The sequence below is a fragment of the Atractosteus spatula genome, chromosome 21 (assembly GCF_055471065.1).
Source record: "Atractosteus spatula isolate fAtrSpa1 chromosome 21, fAtrSpa1.hap1, whole genome shotgun sequence".
In the NCBI taxonomy this organism is placed as follows: domain Eukaryota; kingdom Metazoa; phylum Chordata; class Actinopteri; order Semionotiformes; family Lepisosteidae; genus Atractosteus; species Atractosteus spatula.
In genome coordinates this window covers 3,406,228-3,423,013 of record NC_142726.1, presented here as the reverse complement: position 1 = coordinate 3,423,013, position 16,786 = coordinate 3,406,228, and the positions used below count along the sequence as shown (strand labels likewise).

General features: G+C 36.6%; 1 protein-coding gene across 1 annotated transcript in view; it reads right to left on the bottom strand.

Annotated features, from left to right (window-relative positions):
* The window catches only part of cdh13 (cadherin 13, H-cadherin (heart)), a 413,334-nt gene that overhangs the window by 209,897 nt on the left and 186,651 nt on the right, over positions 1-16,786 (bottom strand). The window lies entirely within an intron of this gene.

Genomic DNA, 16,786 nt, shown 5'->3' with positions numbered 1-16,786 from the left:
GTTTTTGCACTTTTAATTTTTCTAAAGCAATGATAATAATAGTAACTGCCATGATTCAGAGTGCTACTAATTAAAAATGTCACCAAAACAGTAATGTCCATGCAGTTACGCAGTTGTCCATCAAAACATCAAACTCAAAAGAATTATAGGATTTTCTTTGCTTGACTATGTTTCCTCTGCTTTATCTCTGGTGTCTGACTCAGCAACCACACTACATTTATTATGAGAAGATAGGCAGTGATAAAAGTTAATGACCATTAATTTCCCAGATTATGTTAGGAACATTTATCTCCTTTAAATTAAAATTGAAAGTTTCTTTTTTTGTACTTTTACCTGTCTGAGGACCTGAGGATTATTTTAATTATATTGCATTTTATAGCCTAGGGTGAACAATTATCTCACACTATCTTTCATGACGGCACTCGCATTAACTTCTCCTTCCCGAGTTAAAGATACAGAGCCTTATTATTTTTTCATGTTATTGAGAATTGATACAATGAAAATTATACCTGACTTCAGTAATCTGAAGCTTGATAACAATAGCTCAGTTCTTATTTCCTATAATTATGACTTCCTTGATTTTACAGCACTGTGGTAATGCTACCTGATTGATCTCTTAGCCCCCCGGTAGTTACCAGAAAGGTGACAGATTAAGCGAGAAGCTTATATCATCAGCAATTTCCAGCTATTGTAGTTTCCACTTATTTCATACGATATTGGATGCACTGTACAGTGTATCAATCTAATGTTCACTTACAATCCTATGCTGCTGACACAAATTATGTTTTTTGACATTTTGAGAAGTTTGTCATCTGTTCAGCTGTACCTAATCCTAAAATTCCAAGTTCAATTTGTTATATAGTGCTCCTAGGTTTTGAGACAGGGCAGCTTTGATAAGGTACTGTATGGGAGACTATTTCTTATACATCTCAGGTTTAATCAGCCCCAGAGAAATCTAATTCAAGCCAAGGCCCGTCTTAAAAGCGAATACACCACCACAACATTTGATTCTTAACAATTCAAACGCTTCAACAAGTTAACACAAAACTTCTTAAGATTAGATTGCCATATGCCAATTATTTTATGTGCAGAAATGTCTCCATATATACCACATGTACCTCAAAATACCCAGTTGTGTCTGAAGCACTAAATCACTCATGCAAATCTATTAGAGCTAGGTCTGCTGATTAGCCTTGTTTTATTGTATTCATGAGTTCTGACATGCAGCTTTACTTAATAACATCAAAGCAGGCACACATCTGAATTCCAGGAAGCAAAATCCTGATACTTCAATATATTAAGTAATTTATTTTATTACCTTTCCTCTAACGTGGGGTATGGTAGCATTTCATGCCTGGGATAAGATTCCCTGTGTCCTGCAGGACCTATGCAGCAGTACTGGACTCATGTACAGTGCCTGTGCTAACTTTCAGACACAGCCACATCACGTCCACAACCTTAACTATATGCAGTACACAAATATACAAAAACCATAAGCTGTATAATCCACACCACCAATGTAGTGGATACATATGCCTGTGTTGCATGGTCTCCTTCAAGAGAAACACTCTTAGAACACCCAGGCAGTAAGCTCAATTAAAATGTAATACCCTGTGGGCAGAATAAGGAGGAATTGCCTTCCTTCTTCACTTGATTGCTGTCTTGAGCAAGCCCTGTGCTTACTAGAGTGTGTCACGATAAGCTAGCTTCAGAGGATGCTCCACTTAACAGCAGCACTGAAACTAATCCAGTTGTGTTTTGCAGGCTGCTCTAAACCTTATGGTCAGCAGTCTGAAAGGGGCTGAGGTAAAGGGCAGGGGAGGGGGCAATGCATTATTATAACAGGTTTCAGCCTCTTTTCTACAGTATCATGGAGAGGGTCAAATCTAAAAAATACAATTAAATTTCAGTACAGTAGATGGACAAGTTCATCAAAACCTCAATTACAGTCATACAGATGAAGACAGTAATTATATTTTGTATAAAACAAAAGAACATCTCAAAATAAAAGCAAAATTACAGGTAGATTATAAGATTGATCAAGCAGAGCAACATGAAAAACTACTTAATTGGTCTCATACTGTACATCGTTAAAAACATTAGAAGCAGGGGGCAGGGGAGAGAAAAAGACAACAGAACATGCCACCTTGAAATAAATGGTGGACCACAATTTCCAAACCCATTCAGTACTTCACTATACTGTAGTTACCATAGGCACTGTGCTGGAGGAGCTCCCAAAATCCAGCTGAGACGTCAGACCAAGATCCCGACTACTTTGTCATTAAAGACCCTACAGTATGGTAAAATCCGCAAGAGAAGGGGTTTTAACTGCAGCATCCAAGCAAACTTCCACTCCAGCCTCTCTAGAGTTCCCCTTACGGGTGAAGCAATTTCTTACTCTGTCTGATTGGCTGTGTCCAAGGCATTTGCAAAAGCTCACCATAAGCAGAGAAACCATTATCGTACAGGTAGGAGAAAGGATTAGATTAGATATAGAAGGTGCATAAAATAATCCTCATTTTTCAAAATGACATACAGTACTGCCAAAGTCTCATTCACAGCTTCCTGACTACCATCCACTACGGAACAAAGTTTTCAATCAAGTTCAGCATAAAATCATTTTTGCTTGAACACCCTGCGTTGTTCTGTTATTTTAAGTCGGTGCGTTTTCTTCTAAATGCAGAAACACATTTCTGTGGTGATCTTCTGAAAATCTTACTCATTTCATTTAAAATAACTGTTGATCTTGATAGACCTGCAATTTGTAACATAAAAAGCAGATTTAACTTAATTTAACAGGGATTAGGTGGCAGGTATCACCTAAAAGAGTGGTAACATTGCTTGGTAAATCTGATGGATAAGATACCACGCTTACTGGCTGCTTATGAATAGCTTGCCTGTATAATATGCTTCATCAATAAATCTGTTATTACAGCAGAATCATGTAGGCTTTGAGCACATTGAGTGCATACTGTATCATAATTCTGGATTATATCTAAAATGTTTTACACAGCAGTGTATACTGTACATAATGATGATGATTTAACTTAAGCTTCTTATATTTTATAATTTATAACACCTCGTATTGCTGTAAAATCAAAGACAAGTACTGTATGAACAAGCCTGCAAGGACCATCTTTGTGTACATGCTGTTATTAGTTTGTGTTGGTCAATGAATGTTCTATGTTCAGTCAAACACAATAGTTCAATATGATGAATATCGTGTGGACAGTCATGTGCTGGGATAATACAGACACTGATAAAATTTCAGAATGGATTGTTGAATCCCAGAAGGCATTATGTTTAAGCAGCGTACTAGACAATAGCAGTGTGCATAAAGTTGTCACAGTGCTGAAAGTATTCATTTTAATTCCACATTAAAAAGCATTTGTGTTCCGCAGGTACTGTATGTACACTATAATTATTCGGAAGACTTTAGTATTTGTAGTCTACCTCCTAACTCAATTTAACACTTTTTGTGCTAAAAAAATAAAAATGTTACTGTATATAATCAGATAACTTTGTATCTTGATCGATAATAACAAGCATGACTGAACGAAAGGGATACAGCAGCATTCTGCAAACAAATTCTGGACCATGAACAGAAGTCATTTCTCTAAACCAGATATTTTAAACCTTGGTCTTGGAGAGGTACAAATCTGTTACACTAATAGGTCACTCTAAATCACCTGTTATTTAAAGATTAGGAACTCTTGTTTAAGCAACAGATCAATTAAGTGATCAGTTGAACGTATAGAACACTGGTCCTGGTGGTTTTATTGCTATTCTGATTGTTTTCACAAACATTCTCGACGTTACAGTATGTAATTGAACATTACCGCATCATCTTTTTAATTGATCTTATTTAAATGTTTAAGATGTTTTAATCTTAATATTTCTCATGGTCTTTTTGAAAAGTTTGCATGGAACTACTGAGTGCTCTTTGTTCTCTAATAGGATTGTCTACAGAATGAAAATCAAAGCTTTTACAGATGAGACCTTGTTCAACTGTATATATGAAGGTGACCTGAAACAACTTGCGGCAGAAAGAAGAGTTCAGAAATGTTGGTTCCTTTCCTTGATTTTTCATGCATCTTTAATTTATGTATTGGTGAAAGGACATATCCCCGGAAAAGGCACGGAACTGAAGTCTTCATTAGTCAACTCTGCTTTGACTTTGTAGATTTCAGAAGTGCTGGCTTCTTTCTAGAACAGTATTAATCACCTTTGATAAAGATCCAGCAGGCACACAGAATGAATAATAACTTTGTTACCAAAGAAATCGCTTCCTTTATTCCTAATTTTGCATTATCATATCTTCCTTCTCCTGCTCATCATTTATTAAATCAAAAGCTAATTTAAACTAGGAAATTAAATAAAAATCAGCAAGCATTCTTCTTCTGCCTTCTGAAAATGAAATATGATGATCTATTATATATTTACTCTTTATTGCTCATTTATTTAGATTCTGGACTGTTAAGTGTTTTATCGTTTACAATTCGTTTTCCTAATCTTCTTGTTAAATGAAATAGTCTGATATTTTTTTATAATTAATGTGCTAATTTGAAAAGCTTGTCTACTTTTCTCAAACTACCCTAATTCCCTTAAAGGTTTTCTAATTGCACTCCACTAGAGTACTGGATTTGTAAATCAGGGTGTTGTGAATACAGCATTTGAGCATATTTCTCCTGCAGTTGTGATCATATTTCTCCTCTATGTACAGTATAGTAAATATATTCCACGTGTATCATATCAACATCCGTCTACTTTATACACTATCCATCCATTTTCTAAGTGCTTCATCCAATGCAGGGTTGCGGGCGAGCCGGAGCCGATCCTGGCAAGCAACAGGTGAAAGGAAAGGTAAATCCTGGACAGGACACCAGTCCATCACAGTGTGCACTCAGACACAAATACTCACACCATTCTTCTTGTTCTCTATGCAGCCTTTAGTCTTACGTAGAACGATGCTTCAAAGTATTATCCTGATTTATTTACAGTTCTTCTTTCAAACCTCTCAGCTGCGCTGCACAGCCATTACGTAAATATAGGAGTCATTATGAAAAGGCTTAATTTTCTAACCCACTACATGTCCTTCCAATCGAAAAACTTTTAGATAACTTACGGTGAATGGAATGGTAAGTAACCATGACATACTTTAAAATAACAAAGGAAAGTTATAATGACATTACTCTCTAATTCACCATCTAAAATCCAAAAAGCTGTTCATTGTATTCAAGACACCAGTAGAAGTGGATCTGATTAGCTGGTTCACAATGGTCCTTTCCTTGACCTCATTGGACCCTGTCCTTTTCCAGACATTATGTGGAGATTCGTGGCACCAGGACATGTCAAGGGAAGGGGGAGTGGAGGCGTGGGGCACTCAGGTCTCTGTTCCATCACTTCTGTCACCTTTGCCCACTCAGGAAGCCCAGAAAGAGGCACCACAGCTGGGTGGGGGGCAAGTCAGGAGTGTTTTTTTGGAATACGTTCAGTATTTGCTTCTAATTGGTTTGTTAAGTACTGGAAAATTAAGTTTCCTAAAACAGTTGTTCACATACAAATCCACATATCCTGAAAAATGCAACTAGATGTACTGTAGCTCAGCAGACAATCTTGATAAGATGGCTTTGGCGTGACAGCCAGTGGAGAAACTGCACTGTAGCACATCTATCTGACTGCAAGCATGGCAAGGAGTGCCAGTACAGTATTTAAAGCTCTGTGGATCTTGATCACAACTTTGTGGGGGGGTTCATGGTCTTTATATTAATAAGTCAATAAGTCTTCCTATCCTGGCAAATGCATCAATATCTAAAGGGCATAGCAAGCTATAAAATATGTTAAACTAATATATATTCTATCCATATGTATAGGGTATTCATGATCCAGCAATTAAATTGATTTACATTACAATGTTTAATTCCTTGCTACAAAAGGTAAAAATGAAAACTACAAAGATAATTAAACAAAGACAAATGTGAATTAAAGGTTTGAAGTCAGTTAAATGCAATGAAAGTACTGATGCATGCTTCCTGGGAGATCCATCTTGGTGTTTTAGTTTAAGCAACAACAGTCTCAGCTTTTAGAAGAAACGCAGGTGATTTTCAAATGCTTCAAAAGCAGGAGTCTTTTCAAAAGCAGCCAAAACACTTCATTAAGCTGCTTTTTGAAAACCTTTTGACGGTAACTGCTTAAGCTGGGCATCAGAAATGTAGAACCCCCCTACAATAAAGCCTTGCAGAGACTGTCCATTCAAAAAGACAAAGCCATCTTCACAAAGGTGAGAGTTTACTGCCAGATAACAGGCACTGGCTACAATCACCTGCAGGAACTATATTGCCTTCCCAGTTATGACATCAATTAGGTCTCAGCTCCAAGAGAATATGAACACACAGCCCCACACTTACTATAGTGGGAAAATTACCACTTATGTGACAGCCAACATGAGAGAAAAATGAAAATGTTATGCACCTTGCCAGTACACTGCTGAGAAATGCTCAGAAGGAACCTCAATGGTTCACCCAACAGTGATTCAGGCTTAGCTGGAAAGATCCTTCCAAACGCAGAGTACATTTAACATTTGCTACACAGGGAGCAGCTCCATATAATTTTTATCCGTAATAACTGGTGTAGGGTGGCACCGCGGCACAGGTTAGCATTGCTGCCTTACAGAACAGGAGTCCTGGGTTCAAGGTGGGGCTTGGGGTGCTGTCTGTGTGGAGCTTGTATGTTCTGCCTGTGCTCACGTGGGTTTCCTCCAGGTGGTGTGGTTTCCCTCTACAGTCCAAAAACATACTACTCGTAGGTAAATCGGATTATAACGGTTCTGGTGTAGTGTGTGGGTGCCTGTCCAGGGTGTACCCTGCCTTGCCGGAAGAGGCTCTGGCTCACCTGAGACCCAGAACTGGAAGAAGCAGCTGAAGAATAGATGGGTGGATGGATGGATGACATATGAAACATTTCCCTGATAATGAAAGAGGATCAATAAAAACAGTTCACAATAAATAACAAGGAGTTAGATTTAAGGGGAATTAAGAGATAATGTGCGATAGGCACAGAGTTATGCTAAGAATGAAAAGGACATTTAAACACTAGCTCTTGGGCTTATCACCAGTAATAAACAAGGTCATTCAGCTGCAAGGCAGAGAAAGAAACAAAATCGCCTCCTTCCCTCTCCCTTATAGTTCCAGCAATTAAACAAATTCGACACAATTTCAAGATAACTTTTTTTTAAGATGACATCATAAAAGTGAGCGCCGGGATGCATCAGCACAAGTCATCTTTAAATAACATACAGTTATCAGAAAGTGTGGGTTCTTTGCTCCATTTAAGAATCGGATTTCATTAAGACTACTTATGAGAAAATGAATATGACGAGCTTGCAACAAGAAAATGACATACTGTACACCACAGGGCGCTAAACAAAAAAGAAATTAAAATTCAGGGGCATTTAGGAAATGTCAGGTTTATTGAAGATTCTTGAAGGTTTACTTCTTTCTTTCAGTTTTCCTTTTCTCTAGTGAGATACGTCATGTTTTTAAAATCTGAAATTGAGTATTAGAGTCTGGTTGACATACAGTAAGTGGAAGTGCTATACATTGTCAAAAACCCCAGGTCCTTCATCCATTCTATTCTTTCAGGTTCCATTGAGTTGATCAAACCCTTAAACAGCCATTAAAAAGATGTATTCCACAAGAAATACTACAATCATATACAGTTAATACAACCAGGGCCTATTCTATTATAGTCAAGAAATGGAGTTGAGACATACATTTTCTATAATGTAAATGGAATCAAAGAACTAGAAGACAAGGTACAGTTGCTAAAAGGCAAACCCTGTGATATGGTATCCATTTAATTTCCCTGAGAGTACATATTTTTATCCATTCTATTCTTCTGAGCCATTGAAGCAATAGATCTTTAGAAACTGAAAGCACTGCATTTACGAAATCAAGAGGTAATACCACCAAATTGCACAGATTATATATTAAAAGGCATCTGTTCTATATCTACACTTCCATGCTCAAATATTGTCAGCTAAATATGGTGTTATACTGGAAACTTAATAAAAAAGGACACTTGCTTTGAAGGGTATATTGAATCCTTCACACAAGTTATTGCATACATTAAAAACCCAGAGCCATACAGTATCTAGAGAGGCCTGACTTAGCCAATACTGACTCAATGACCATCCCATCACACGGCAAGACCACAGCCCCACATTTCCCCAATACCCACAGCGTATTACCAGAGTTGTAGGTTGTATAATAAGGAATCTTGATGCTTTTATTGCACTGCATCTCATTGTTTTGTGCATTGTTATATAATATGATCAAGAAAGGGTGGCACCCATTTTGAAAGCAACACATAATGACATAATAAAAGACATTTCAATAAATAGTGATGGATACCAAATGAGTGTGCTGTGCTTTTAGCATCCTTATAGCTACAGTAGAACTACTCTGTTATTTCCTAAGATAACAGCATTACAATGTTAAAAAAATATACATGGATACAGTATATTGTTTATTTTAATATTCTGTCCTCAAGCATCTTAACACTCTTTCATAAAGACTGCTGCTTAAGAATACATTGTTTTAGAGTGAAACATTTCTTTTGGATCTGTTTATTGATTGCAGAGCACCAATAAACAGCAAATTGGGTCAAATCATCAAAAAGATACCACTAGAACTCTGGAATAAGAAAGTGTCTGAAATTGCATGACTAAAACACGTCTCTTAAGGATCTACAAAACCTAAAACAAGCAAAAAAGAAAGAACAGTAATATGCCATGAGACAGATCAGCACAGTTTCATACCCTGTAACTGTCTGCTAGCTCTATGTTTTGGGCAGGACACAAAGTAGCAGATTGATTTATAATACTTGAGAAAAGTCAGAGGGGACATATCAGCACTGGCATCATAAGCTGTCTCCTGGTTCTGACAAAATGACAAGACATAGTGTCTTTGTTCCTTCATAACCTTTTGAAAGACGGGTGCCTATTTTTAACAGAATTCCAGTGCAACTTTATCATTACCAGTGTGACAACAGAATTTGGGATTTTAGTATTTACATTATCATTATAAATTCTCTATATACAGTATACTACACACATCTAATTGGATCTATTATAATAAGGGTTCATAATTGCACAATTTGTATTGCTTCACCGAGCGTTGTTCAAAATAAAAATGTATTTCAAAGAAGTACGAATTTATTCACTTTTTTCTATGCAATCCTAGATAACGTTAACTGTTCTTATTGGAAAAATTGTAAAAAATAACATTCCTTTGCATTTCTCCTTCTCTTGCCTCTTTATCCTCAATCACCACTCCACCTCCAGCTTTCACAGGTGAAACCTCCTCTTACTAATCTCTTCAACTGCTCCAAAATCAACCTGTTCACCACCAATCCTCACTTCAGAACTGGTCTAGATTCTCTGTTCTCTGTCCCCCCCAGTGGACTAGCATTTCTGCAGGTAGAATCAGAAGCAGAAGAGCCTTCCTTCTTTTTGCATTTAACTTTTTTTGCAATTTTTCACAGTGTACTGTGAGGAGTACAGCCCCAGTGGGGACCACCTTCCACAGATTCCTCCGGCAAATGGGCTGCTGGAAGTTGCCCAGGAAGTTGCAGTTGCAGGAAGCCAATTGGTCAGGGGACTTACAAGGGGACACAAGTGTTGTGCCAAACAAAGGGCATCAGCTGGCAGTTTGTGTGTTGAAAGTTGTCTTTATTTCATATGCATATGGGAGTCTTGCTCTTGTACACAAGACTCAACAGACAACGCTTACAGTGCTCTTTTATACAGTGATACAAATGATACAAGATACACTCCCACATGACTCTCTGCTTGCATTGAGGCTTTATATGGTCATTCTAGAAAGCTGACCAGTATATATACAGGTATTTTCTTTACTGCCAGCTTGCATGACAATCAGCCCCTTCTGCTGAATAGACCATTTGTTCCAGGAGAGGTCACTTGGTCATTTCCCTGAGAACTATGCCAGCTATGCTTAAAGACACCATGTGGCTATATTATCTTTTGAGATAAGACATCCTGAGACAGAGTTAGTAAAATATAAATACAGAAATACATAGCCGACAAGTTTAGTAAAAAATTTTTAGTTAATTCCCTCACAAACAATTAAAGTCTTATTATAATTTGTTGTTTTCATAAATATTTACCTATATTTGTACAATATGTGTGCCTTTCCTGTAACAGGTAATTTTTTTACATAAAATCAAATGAGGCTTTCCCAGTAGAAATCAAATGAAACAACTTTGCTTGAGTTGCATTAAATATACTAACAAAATGTTTAATTAAACACGGAACTGTAAACATGAAGATACCAATTCAAAGCAATTTTGTCTCTGAACACATCCTATGAGAATGTACAACTTGTCATTCAGATATTTCACTGACTTTATACTCCCTAAAATCATAAGGACCCCCTTGTGCTTGACTGAGGGTACAAAAGTAATGATAAAGAAGATTTCTAATTTATTTTTAATATCTGTGTTATTTTTCTTTACCTTTGGGATATTTAAACATTTTACAGATCCAAATCTCTGGGCAGGCGACTCCTTATTAATTAAGGTATAATTAATCTCTGTTCACCATCAATATGTAAGAAATTAATTTATTTACCTTGGGTGAAAATGTTCTTTAAGGTTTTGTGTTTTGGGTCTCTGAAAGTCAATAAATGTTTTATGTGATCTACAGATTTGCACACAAGCAAATCTACATCATTAAATTTTATTAATTATAAACAGGGCTGTCCAACTCCAGTCCTGGAGGGCCAGTGTGCCTACAGGTTATCATTCCAACTCAGCTCTTAACAAGCTAAATCAGCTAGTTACCGGCTTAATTGGACCAATTCAGCAGATTTTCCCAGCTCTCCAGATGTTGCTTAAAATTTTAAAAAAGACTTAGAAAGACCCATAGACATACTGTTCCTCTCAGACCAGCGTTGGATAGCCCTGATCCAGGATTGAACAATTGCCTTCCTGGGACATGATAATGAAAGTTAATGATTTTTTTCTAAATGTCAAAGTAATTTTATCCTTGGACACATTTAGAAAGCTGCAAAAGCTCTGGATCATTCATTTATTTGAAAGGTTGCAGCAATGGCAACAGATTCTAGGCGTGCGTTTTCTTACATCTCTCTTTATGGGCATCACAGTCATTCCTCATAAACTGCCACTTTCTCGATTTACTGTATCTACCCATTAATACTGTACCTTAGATCAATATACTATTATTTGATGTCTAAAGTATTGTTCTTTGTTATGGTGTACCTGCACTGGGTAAATGCACCCAAAATTCCAATTATGCAATATTCTGGGAAAGCATCACAATCTGTGCATTTGTTTATCCATTTTATAGCAGATTTTATGTACAACTGTGGATTACATATTAGATGCTATTAACTGCATTCAGTTTTGGCCGATGTAACTGGACAGGTAACCATTAGCAAAGGACATGGAATTTGAGTCTGTTTTATGTGCAGTGGGCTACTCAGCATTCTAATAATTTTCTTTAATTTATGGTTTTACTGTGGTTCTAATTTCTATTTTCATCTTTTTAATAAACATCATTGATAAAACTTGCATAATGACTTAGACAATGAAGAAGTAAGAGTTCTCTGCACTTTGTGTACAAAAATTCTTCAATGCTGCCTTGTTTTCTAAATCATTGTGTACCAGTTCTTCCCTTAAATGGGAGGCTAAAATCTGCCGTGCTCCTGTTAAAAAACACTCAAAAGGCATTCTACTGTAATTACCAAGTGCAACTAACAAGGGTAAATGAAATTAAAATCCACAGCAGTAAATATTTGATCATCAGACTCAAGTTAACAACTTTAAATCAAGGTGTCAGATGTACAGTACTTTCTGACAATTCTGTAATTTCATTTTTCCAATAAAATGACATTGTAATTGTTTTTTAATTTATGAGGCCGCTCAGGAGTCAGCAGAGAGGATTATCAGCAACACCATACACAGATTATCAAAGTCATTGAATTACAGTCATTCATACCACATGGTTGGTCCATTGGACACTAAATTACCAATCAATTTATCTCTCAGTAGGGCTACAGAGCACAGAATCACTGTGTGCATGGTTGGTTCCTAAACTCACTGAATAATTACTGACACAAATGGACAGGTCCCCACAGAGACGGCTTATTGTCACTATTTCTAAGCTTTGTTTAGCTTTCCTTTACTTATAAAGTATGATTCACACTTTCTGTTGCCACATGAATAGGACAGCAGGTGTCAATATAAAACATAACCACAAAATATTTATGTTAGTACTTCTTGGGTACCTTTTCATTGCATAAATACCTCTATGAATCATCTCCAGTTTGGCTTACCTTAGCTTAATATTAAAAGCTTCATGTAATGTTTTTTTTTTGGTTTCTTAAACTGACAGCAGCAGAGGCATGTACAGACAATGAATGTTTAAAGACCATATTCACAAACTAACAGTTATTCTGTTTTAAAACAATGTTTTTACAAAAAAAGGTTCTCTCGAAAAGACTTTCTCTGTGTGAACCAAATTAACCTCAGTCTGCATAGTTTTCTGATGATCCAGAAGGACCCACAGTTACTTTTCCAAACCTTTATAAAGGAAACTCTTGAGTATAAACTCATATTCCAGACTTAAGCTTCTTTTGGCATCCCTCCAATGTCATTAACTTTAAAGTAGTTTTTTTTTTCAGTTTTGACATTGAAATATAGTTTTGTAAATGTGACTTGGATGTTCTTAATTAAACTAAAAGCAAAGACACTGTGTACTTTAGCTATCACAAACTCTTAAAACAGCCACATGCAGCCCATTACCGAGACTGTGGAGCAGCACAGCCTATCTGCCACAGCAGAGACTATTACAGCATGGGGACTTATCAGCTTTACCAAACAGAGTAAGGAGTTTCTGGACACAAATCTCACAGCATCAGGGAGCACATTACGTGCCTTTAAGCCGTGCAAATTATTCTGCAGTCAAGCAGAAAGCTGTAGTTTTATTTGGACACTGTTTGTGCCTCTTTTTATAAACGATAAAAAACAGTTGTGGACACTAGACTTTTATTTTTTTAAACATTCATGAAAAGATTGATTGCTTCAGTCAGCCAGACTCTAGGGACTGTATTGCAAATAATTCTTTTTTTTCCCTTCTGTATGGAACTGCTTCAGATTTTTTTTGTTTTGCACCAAATCTGGGGCTGCTGACAAAATGCGAATTTGTCAACTTCAGAGGAGAGGTAAAAATATATTTTAAAGAAAGTGAGGTAAAAGGAGCAAAGGAAGTTAAAAGCATCCAACAGAATGCATGTGTAGTAAAAGACATTTGTTGATTGCATAAAACAGAGTGAATGGCCGAATATAAATGAAATAGCTAACTGCTATTAAAAAGTCATTAATAATTTAATTAATTTGTTAGCTACTGCATTGGCAGCAATTATAAAGATGCAGACTTTGATGAGCCTTTAGGGTACCCAGTCATTGATGGTGATGGGTGATGGAGATTCCTTGAGAGATTTTCCACATAGTGTGGGTGGGTTAGGATAGGTTTCCAGATAGCTCATTCGACTTCCTACAGGTAGACTCAAAACAGAATCCCATGTTTGGGCCTGTTCACAACTCAAAATCCATCCACAGTATCTTAAATGAATCAAACTTTTATGTCTTTAAGTAGCCAATGAAGTGGTGAACATTACCACTGACTTCTACAGGTGTAGATTTAATAAGTGTATTTACATACCAATAGTAGATTCAAGGTAATGCAAACTTTTCTATTATATATCAATATTTTCATATACGATCAACTTTCAAGAAACACAGTGGCATGTGCAACTACACATATGCTAGCAAAAAAAGGTATACTGTATGAAAATTATACATACTCATGAAAATAGACATCAAACAAACTGTTACTAAGTATAATTATTGTTTTTACACTATGTGTTATAACTAAATTATTGCTATGTACTGTGCATAAACTATTTAAATGTACACAATGTATATTATTATCCATTTCCCCACAGTTCAACCCGGACCAAGCTATAAATGCAGTTAAGGCAACTTATGCCAATTTTGTAGTGACTAACTCGTTAATTTAATTCCTTAGTCAATAAAACTTTGGGGAAACATTTGGAAAGACAGACATTTTGTCATTAACATTCTGCAATGGATAACACCATTAAGTTAATGAGCCAAATGAATTGTTTTTTTTTTAATTCACACCACTTTGCATCTTTTTCTAATATCAAATAATTGCATGCAGGTAGGTAATACTATCAGTGTACTAACAGTACCTTTAAAACTACATTGACAGATGCACCCAGATTACTAAGAGCTCACAACTTCACAACAAAGCTTTGATGAGTTTCATCTTTCAGAATTGTCTGTCACTCAGAAATGAGCCATGGAATAGATTTCAAAGTGCTCCAAACAATCTACACCACACAAAATAGAAAAATGATCAAACTACATGATTATTTATTATATTCTGCATATGAATTATTGGTATATTGAGGTAGAGAGTGTGTCTGCTAATAGCAGACCATCATTATCTGATTCTCTTTTTTTCATTCTCAAGTCACAAGATACAGGTTCACTGTTGCCAAACTAGCTCATGGACATTGGCAGTTTGAAAGGACATCATCCATTAACAGATCTGATAATTTCCCCAGGCATCCTTTGCACAGCTTCTATTTTCTTACCTTGAGGCTTTTGTGAAAACAAATGGTGACCGTAATATTGGACTGCATGTCCACACCAATGTGGCATTCTATTATTCATGAAGAGTGTAAGCCATTTTCCCAAATGCTACCGTTTGAAATGAATAACAGCTGCAGATGCTTACAGAAGCTTAGATGCCATGATCACATAAAACTAGTTTGAATGTTTAATACAGTCACCCTGACAGCGCTACAGTATGCCTGGGTGAGTCAGAGGACCCCTATTTCACGGGTATTTTCGGACTCAATCAGATCAGTTATCCCAGCCTCCCTTGTCCAATTAACAGGTGCTTTAATCATCAACACCGCAGTACATTAACCCTGCTTTGCCACTGATCCGGTGCTCTGCCACTGAGTAGCCTTCTGACTTATCTAGTGCATTCAGCGATACTAACCTGCGTTACCAAAGGATACTCTACCTAAATGCACCAGAAACATTCCTAGTCCTATTAATTCTGGTGGCCGTTTCACTTCTATTGTCCCTGTCTGGCTTTGTCCTGCCTCTGCCTTTTCCGACAGCCTCCTTGCATCGCTTTGGCTACCTCTGCCAGCCTCCGGCTTTCACAGAGCCCCACCGGCTTCGCTGCACCGGGATTCCCAGCCCCTCAGCAAGACGCCTTATAACAGACAGTGCATAAAACCAAACTGGATGTTCATGGAAATGAGGCTGTGGATCTTACTGAATACTTGCAAGGCCACAGAGGAAATTTCAAAAGTGGGGATGTTTAAGAAGTTAATAGGGCAACAACATATAATCAGGTACAGGGGATTCTTCTGTACTGATAAATCCATGTCAGTAAGGCCAAGAGACAGCATTAAATCTCAGGCTTCATATAAAAAGTTTAATTTAGAAAAACTAGGAATAACTGGTGATAATGAGAATGAACAAGCTCTAAAAAAATGGTACTGTATCTGATCCGATACCATGGCAGCTTGCTTACTTATTTATACAGATTTCCACAAAGTTCCACAAACACAAAATGAATGAATGGATTTTCAAGGTCTCTTGCAAAAAAAAAATCAAGGAAAAGAAGAGTAGCTAAGAACTGAACAGTCAATGTCAAGATCACAGTAAAAAAAGCTCTCCCTTTGTAACTGTAATATACAGTATCTTTGGATCCAATCAACCAGTAACTAAAAAGGATTTGCAAATAACATAACAAAACACTGTAACATCGTATTTTCTTCACATGGGTCACTACAGAATTATTTCCTGAAACGAAATCTTTTCTCCATGTACATGACGGGATTGTATTTAGGAATTTGAATTTCAATTTGCATTTTGCTGTGCACTTTGTATACGGAATGTCTCAAGGCTTTAATTTACACTTTTGATCGACATGCCAGAAAAATCATTATAAGGCATAACAGGGCTTGGAGGAGGAAGCTAATTAATAATGAAGCTGACAGTTAATTGCAGAAGGCTTTGGAAACTATTAACTTCATGTATCAAAGACTTCACAGTATTCTGTAAAATAGCAGAAAATTTCTCAGTAAGAATAAGAATGTAACAAGTCAACCACAATCTGTGAGTTCCAAACCAAAGTAGGATTATAGTATGAAGGATTAAATTTATTTTATTACTTAATGTTTAAATACATATGGTTGGATTTTCAAAGTTTTATTATAAAAGTCAGAATAAACCTTTATTTAACTGATTTAAGTCAAATGAAGACAAATTTCCATCTGGAGCATTTTATTTTTGTAATGTTCCATCAAGGGTGCAATAGCAGCTGTGGATTTGAACGCATGACTCTCCAGTCCTGAATTCAGAGAATGCTGTAGTCTGGAAAATGTTGTGAAGACTGCAGGATACTTTTACAAGATGTGGAATATAGCCCTGTTGAGGTAAACTGCAATAAGCTGCAAGAGGCTTGCTCTCCTGCATCGAATGTCATTTACACACAGTCATTTACTCTTTTAAACATAAGGAAACCTTGTAAGTTCCTTCCATACGTTACATATCCAATGCCTTGCAAAAGTATTCACCCTTTTCCAATGATGTCCCATTTTGTTGAATTACAAATGATGTAAAACATTTTTTA